This window comes from Cherax quadricarinatus, chromosome 1, assembly GCF_038502225.1.
Source record: "Cherax quadricarinatus isolate ZL_2023a chromosome 1, ASM3850222v1, whole genome shotgun sequence".
NCBI classification, from domain to species: domain Eukaryota; kingdom Metazoa; phylum Arthropoda; class Malacostraca; order Decapoda; family Parastacidae; genus Cherax; species Cherax quadricarinatus.
In genome coordinates, this window is record NC_091292.1 from 76636146 (window position 1) to 76644723 (window position 8578).

The window sequence follows — 8578 nt, forward strand, 5'->3', positions numbered from 1 at the left end:
AATACTGAAATAATTACTAGAAACACTCAATGTGACATCATGTGATGTCAGGCGTGATGTTGCAAGGTGACGTCAGCAGCACTGTGACGTCAGCAGACATCTCGAGGTGACGTCAGGCAGACATCGTGATGTCATGAGGTCGGGCAGCATCGTCGGTGACGTCAATGTGATGCGGGCAGCAGACCACAGCATGTGGCCTGGGACATCTGGCAACTCACGTGGCTGGTAGATCCACGTAACATCGCCAACACCCACGTGGCGTCGGGATCCACGTGGCGTCGTGATCTACGTGGCATGCTGATCCACGTAGCTTCGAGTGGCCTCGGGCACTCGGATACAAAGCTCTGGCAATGAATTCACAAACAACAGAAAACACAGCAGAGGGAGTGGGCAGTGGTGAGTGTATGGTAAACGGGTGAGCGTGAGTAGGGCGAGCATGGGCAAGGTGAGGAACGGCCACTTTCTCCTCCCACAAACACGTGGAGAACTCACACTGGACGCAGAAATCGCCAAAAAACGCACCTCTGGCTTGCTGAAACAGCTGTGCTGAGCTGAACAACAAAAGCAGCAACATACAAGTGAAGCTGAACATGTGACTTGGGAAACAGCGTGGGACACTGTAGCGTGGGGTCACTAGAACGCCACTTACAATTCTCGGAGAATTTCGGCAAATTTCGGCCTGGATCCTGCTTGTACCTGTGTCTGGATGCTCAAACGTGCAGACACAACATCAGGATAACTCGTTGAGAGACGGATGCTTCTTGCATGGGATGATGAAGTGAAGATGACTTCATTCCTTCCTTACTCTCTCTGGGCAAATACACTGCTGTGACCACCGCTTTCCACCATTTATAACGAGTTTGTTTGGTGTACTGCAAGCGGGGTTCAATGATAAACGTCTTCTTCGGAGGCTTCTTATTTTATTGTTAAGTCGTGGTGGGTACACAGGCTTGTGTGTTGTTCCCATGGCCCGGGCAGGGCCATCCCACGAGAGAGAGCTAGGAGTAGGCCTTGTGTCTTCCTGCTAGGCCGCTGTGAGAGTGAGAGCGAGGCAAGGGCAGGCAGGCTGAAGTGGCAACGCCTATAGGTGGCAGCACCAGCATGGTGCGAAATATGAACTAAGCTGGCAGAGAGCATGGGCTGTTTGTGCAGACAGTACAGGCTGTCTACATTAGAGTATTTCATGTGTGTGAGAGTATTTCATATATGTGTGTGAGAGTATTTCATATATGTGTGTGAGAATATTTCATATATGTGTGTGAGAGTATTTCATATGTGTGTGAGAGTATTTCATATATGTGTGAGAGTATTTCATATGTGTGTGGGGGTATTTCATATGTGTGTGTGAGAGTATTTCATATGTGTGTGAGAGTATTTCATATGTGTGTGAGAGTATTTCATATGTGTGTGAGAGTATTTCATATGTGTGTGGGGGTATTTCATATGTGTGTGAGAGTATTTCATATATGTGTGTGAGAGTATTTCATATGTGTGTGAGAGTATTTCATATGTGTGTGGGGGTATTTCATATGTGTGTGAGAGTATTTCATATGTGTGAGAGTATTTCATATGTGTGTGAGAGTATTTCATATGTGTGTGAGAGTATTTCATATATGTGTGGGGGTATTTCATATGTGTGTGAGAGTATTTCATATATGTGTGGGGGTATTTCATATGCGTGTGAGAGTATTTCGTATATGTGTGGGGGTATTTCATATGTGTGTGAGAGTATTTCATGTGTGTGAGAGTATTTCATATGTGTGTGAGAGCATTTCATATGTGTGTGAGAGTATTTCATATATGTGTGTTTATTCTCTATAAGGATTACAATGCTGAGTTTACAGAAATTTGGTCATTGTTTGGTTTACATGTAGTAAAATTGTGATTACAGAGTGTACCACTAGAACGCTTAGCATGGCTAGGCATTTCGGGCATACTTAGTTTTATTCTTAATTGTAAAATATTACAAATTATGAGGTATGTTGGTATTATGGCTAAGTGACTAAATACTAGTTTGTGAGTTTAGCAATGTGAATGCTTTTGTTTTGGCACAGTACATAGTTTCAGTATTGGAGTATCACAGGATTCATTATTTTAAGACTGAGATTAATATTTCTGTTTATGGTAAAATGAGTGAGTGAGTGTAAGTGTGAACCACCAGGTGGTATTCGTATAGTTAGTTGACGGGGTGTATCAGGGAGATAAGATGTTTTCTAATGGTAGTTTTGAAGGTGATGAATGTGTCTGCAGTTCTAGAGTTCTCAGGTAGGGTATTCCAAATTTTAGGGCCTTTGACATACATTGAATTTTTGTAAAGGTTTAGTCGGACACGGGGAATGTCGTAGAGATGTTTATGTCTGGTGTTATGCCTGTGGGTTCTGTCACAACTATCAAGAAAGTGTTTTAGGTCAAGGTTGATATTAGAGTTTAAGGCCCTGTAGATGTAGATTGCACAGTAGTAAGTGTGGATGTACTGAACTGGGAGTAAGTTTAGATCTATGAAGAGTGGGGGGGGTGTGTTGCCAGGGATGGGATTTAGTGATTATTCTTACTGCAGCTTTTTGTTGGGTTATTATTGGCTTTAGGTGTGTTGCTGCAGTTGATCCCCAAGCACAAATAGCATAGGTGAGGTATGGATAAATAAGTGAGTGGTATAGTGTGAGAAGGGCATTTTGCGGCACGTAGTATCGTATCTTGGAGAGGATCCCAACTGTTTTGGATACTTTTTTGGCTATATGCTGGATATGGGTGCTGAAATTCAGGTTGTTGTCAAGGTATAAGCCTAGGAATTTTCCCCCATTATTTCTGGTAATTAGAGTGTTGTCAATCTTAATGTTAATTTGTGCATCTCCTTTCTCTGTTAAGGGTAAGTTTATTGGCTGTCATCCAAGTCGATATTTTAATCAGCTCCTCATTCACAATGGTGTTGAGGGTGGCAAGATTAGGGTGAGAGATGACATAAGTCGTGTCATCAGCAAAGAGAATGGGTTTCAGGTGTTGGGATACGTTTGGAAGGTCATTGATGTATATAAGAACATAAGAACATAAGAACGAAGGAACACTGCAGAAGGCCTACTGGCCCATGCAAGGCAGGTCCAAGTCTCCTACCGGCTTAAGCCAATGCACCCAACCTAGTCAGGTCAGGTCACATTGACTTAAGGGAGGAACACGGCAACCGACCTGGTAGCACAAGCTATCAGGTCTAACTCACACCCACCCACATCTACTCATGTATTTATCCAACCTATTTTTAAAGCTACACAACGTTCTGGCCTCTATAACGGTATTTGGGAGTTTGTTCCACTCATCCACAACTCTATTACCAAACCAGTACTTTCCTATATCCTTCCTGAATCTGAATTTTTCCAACTTAAAACCATTGCTGCGAGTCCTGTCTAGGCTAGATATTTTCAGCACACTATTTACATCCCCTTTATTTATTCCTGTCTTCCATTTATACACCTCAATCATATCCCCCCTAATTCTACGTCTTTCTAGAGAGTGCAGTTTCAGGGCCCTTAGTCTATCCTCATAGGGAAGGTTTCTGATACATGGGATCAACTTTGTCATCCTCCTTTGTACATTTTCCAGAGAATTTATATCCATTCTGTAATACGGTGACCAAAACTGTGCAGCATAATCTAAATGAGGCCTAACCAAGGATGTATAGAGTTGAAGAACAACCTGAGGACTCCTATTATTTATGCTTCTTGATATGAAGCCAAGGATTCTATTAGCTTTATTGCGAACACTTATGCACTGTTGTCTTGGTTTCAGATTACTGCTAACCAGAACTCCTAAATCTTTTTCGCAATCCGTAATATTAAGATCTACATTATTTAGTTTATATGTGGCATGGTTATTGTCCTGTCCAACATTTAGAACTTTGCATTTGTCTATATTAAACTGCATCTGCCACTTCTCCGACCACTGCATCAGTCTATTCAAATCTTCCTGGAGTGCTCGAATGTCCTCGTCAGAATGAATTCGACGGCCTATTTTGGTGTCATCGGCAAACTTGCCGATGTCGCTCTTTATGCCCTCATCTATGTCGTTTATGTAGATTGTGAACAGCAGGGGGCCCAACACTGACCCCTGTGGAACACCGCTCGTGACGCTTCCCCACTCTGATTTCTCCCCATTTATGCAAACTCTCTGCTGCCTATTTGTCAACCATGCCTCTATCCAGGAAAAAATTTCTCCTCCTATTCCATGTGCTTTAATTTTCCTCAATAGTCTCTGATGTGGGACCCTGTCAAAAGCCTTACTGAAGTCCATATACACAATATCATATTCATTACCATGATCTACCTCCTCAAATACCTTAGTGAAAAAAGTTAATAAATTCATAAGGCAGGAACGCCCCTTTGTAAAACCATGCTGAGATTCGTTGATTAATTTATGCTTTTCAAGGTGGCTACGAACTGCCTCGGCAATTATTGATTCCATAAATTTTCCCACTATGGAGGTTAGGCTTATTGGTCTATAGTTCGAAGCTAAGGACCTGTCACCTGTTTTGAAAATAGGTATCACATTTGCCATTTTCCACTTATCTGGCACCATGCCAGTTTGTAGTGATATGTTGAAAAGATTAGCCAAAGGTGTGCTAAGCTCCTCTTTACATTCCTTTAGAACCCTTGCATACAGTTCATCAGGGCCTGGGGATTTGTTAGGTTTTAATTTATCTATTTGCCTAAGGACCATGTCACTTGTGACCCTAATAGTGCACAGTTTATTATCGTCCTGTTCTACATAATTTATCATTACTGGAATATCGCTGGTATCCTCCTGTGTAAAAACTGAGAGGAAGTATGTGTTAAAAATTCTACACATTTCCTTATCACTGTCAGTGAACTGACCCGAGGAACTTTTGAGTGGGCCTATCTTGTCCCTGATCTTACTTCTGTATACCTGAAAGAATCCTTTTGGGTTAGTCTTCGATTCTCTTGCAACTTTAACCTCATAATCTCTTTTTGCTTTTCTAATTCCCTTTTTTTATTTCTCTCTTTAACTGAATATATCGATTTCTCAATTGCCCCTCTCCTCTTTTGATTTGCCTATATATTCCTCTCTTTTGACCAATCAGATATTTTAATCTATTGTTCATCCATTTAGGATCATTTTTGTTTGATCTGATTTCCCTATTTGGAACATAATTTGACTGAGCAGCTAGAACTATGCCCTGGAAAGCATCATATCGGCAACCATCACCACCTACCTGACCCTTAGTCAGGTCATTCCAGTTCAGCCCACCTAAGTAATTTTTCAGTCCTATGAAATCAGCCAAGCGAAAGTCAGGGACGGAGACTTGATTGCAATTATTAGGGGAATTCCATGATATATTAAAACTGAGTGATTTGTGATCACTTTCCCCAAGCTCATCATTAACCTCAAGATTATTAATTAGTGTTTCCCTACTGGCAAGAACCAAGTCAAGGAGGTTATTTCCCCTAGTTGGCTCTGTCACAAACTGTTTTAAAAAACAATCCTGGATCGTATCAAGAAAGTCACCTGACTCTAAATTTCCTGTCAAATTGCTCCAGTCAATCTGTCTATAGTTGAAATCTCCCATTAGCACAACATTTTCGTATGTAGATGCCTTACGAATTTCGTCCCATAGAAGTTTACTGCACTCCCTATCAAGATTTGGGGCCCTGTAAATCACACCCAAAATTAGTTTTTCTCGGCCCTCGAGAAGCTGTAACCAAACAGATTCAGTGGCTGACGCTTCTAATTTAATATCTTGTCTAACACAACAATTTAAATTGTCTCTGACATACATCGCTACTCCACCACCTTTCCTGTTGACCCTGTCAGTGTGGAATAATTTATAGCCTTGTATGTGACATTCAGAGGGCATCTCTCTATCTTTCAGATTAAGCCAGGTCTCTGTTATAGCAATAATATCTATGTTTCCTGCACTTGCAATTAATCTTAGCTCATCTATCTTATTTCTTACACTCCTGCTATTAGTATAGTAAACCTTAAGGGAGCTAGTCCCTTGCTGCCCTCTGCTGTCCCCCTTTGTTTGCTGACCTGATCTATTGTCTTTATTTATAACTTCATGCTGAATGCCTTTTATACATTTACTGTTTCCAACCCAAGTGTTGCAACCTGCTTGTTTCCCACACACACCCATACCTCTATCTTCCATCAGTTTAAAATCATAGGCATTTCACCAATGGCCTTCTCAATCGAGTCTGCAAGTGCTACCACCCCAGCCCCAGAGAGATGTACCCCATCCCTTGCATACATATCATGTTTGCCATAAAAGTTGTTCCAGTTGTCAATGAATGGGATTGCAAGTTCCTTGCAGTATCTGTCTAGCCAGCAATTTACACCAATTGCCCTAGACAACCATTCATTTCCTACTCCCCTTCTAGGCAAGATGCTACATATGATTGGGATCCCTCCCTTAGACTTAATGAAATCTATAGCTGACCTGTACTTATCTAGCAGCTCTTCTCTCCTACCCTTCCCAATATCATTTCCACCAGCACTGAGACAGATAATGGGCTTGTTCCCATTACCTGACGTGATATTATCCAGCCTGTTGACAATGTCCCCAACACCAGCTCCAGGGAAGCACACTCTGTCTCTCATCTTCTTATTCCTATTACAAAAAGCACGGTCAATATGTCTTACCTGAGAGTCACCAACCACAAGAATGTGCTTACCTCCATTAGCAGGGGCAGTAGTACCCTTACCTTCACTGGCCACTGAAGTACATTCATCCTGAAGAACAGAGAAGCGATTTCCTACCTTCAGATCTTCACTCTTAACTTTCCTTACTCTGATGCGCCTTCCATTACTGTGAACCACTCGCCACTTGTAGCAGGTGCTGGACTGCACCTCACTGCTGGTAGCCGTTGCTACCTCCCCAGCTACAGCCTCCTCACAGCGAGAGACAGACTGCACCTCACTGCTAGAAGCCTCATTCCCCACAACTCCAGCCACCTCACACTCTCTCCCAGACCCATTGAGGTGGACCTTCAGCCTCCTAATCTCCTCCTGGAGAAGCAAGACCTCCTCCTTCAACTCTCCAACCTCAATTTTTAAAACACTGCAGAAGCAAGCCATGCTTTGTAACCGTCCACACTAATCCCCAAAGCAGCTCAGGGTCTGTGACCTCACGTGACGACTGACCACTGAGTAAGAGGAAGAGCAGGGGACCAAGGACACTTCCCTGCGGAACTCCAGTATCAAGTGGCCGTGTTGCTGATGCTGTGTCTTTAATGGTGACGTACTGATACCTATTAGTAATGTAAGATTTGAAATAAGCAAGCGCATGGCCTCTTATACCGTAGTGATCAAGTTTGTGGAGTAGGATGTCGTGGTCTACTGTGTCAAAAGCTTTTCTTAGGTCAATAAAAATTCCTAGTGGATATTCCTTATTTTCCAATGCTGTGTAAAGCAGATCTAGCATTTTTATGATTGCATCATTAGTGCTTTTATTTTTCCTGAATCCAAACTGGCAGGGGTTGAGTATGTTTTGAGCCGTTATAAATGAATACAGTCTCCTGTGCACGAGTTTCTCAAAGATTTTGGATAGCAATGGTAAGTTAGATATTGGCCTATAGTTGTTTAAGTCTGTAGGGTCACCACCTTTATGTATTGGTGTAACCCTTGCCATCTTGAGTAGTTTCGGGAAGGTGCTAGTCTCTATTGACTTGTTAAAAAGTAATGAAATAGCATGCGAAAGGACATGGGCCGCTCGCTTGTACAGTAATGGTGGGACATGAGACAGATTCCCCGAGTTATTTTTAAGTGACTTTATGATCTCAATGACTTCCGTGGGCTCAGTTGGTGCAAGATAGAAGGAATTAGGGAAATTTCCATCTAGGTAGTCCCCGGCATGGGCATTGGTATGTGGGATTTTACTGGCGAGATTAGATCCTATGTTTGAGAAGAAGTCGTTTATCTTGTTAGCTGTGTCAGTGGGATGTAGTGGTGTTTCATTAGGTTTAGTTAGGACAATATTCTTGGTTTTTCTCAGTTTGTGGGTCCCTAGAATCTGAGAGAGTGTTTTCCAGGTCTTTTTTATATCTCCTCTAGTGTCTGTGAATCTACTGGAGTAGTATAGTTGTTTGGCTTTTTTTATCACTTTGGTGAGAGCTGATGAATAGTGTTTAAGAGTATCTTTGTGTATTAAGCCCTGTCTACATTGCTTTTCATATTGGTGTTTCTTGTCAATGGATTTCAGAATGGTGCTGGTTAGCCATGGGCAACCAAGCCGTTTGTTTGTGATCTGTTTTGTTTTTATAGGACAATGTTTGTTGTATAGTCTAAGTAATTTGTTAAGAAAAATGTCTGTCCAGTCATCAATACCATTGGCATATATGTGTGTGGGGGTATTTCATATATGTGTGGGGGTATTTCATATGTGTGTGAGAGTATTTCATATATGTGTGGGGGTATTTCATATGTGTGTGAGAGTATTTCATATATGTGTGTGGGGATATTTCATATGTGTATGAGAGTATTTCATGTATGTGTCCGAGTACAGTTATAGAGGCCAGAACGTTGTGTAGCTTTAAAAATAGGTTGGATAAATACATGAGTGGATGTGGGTGGGTGT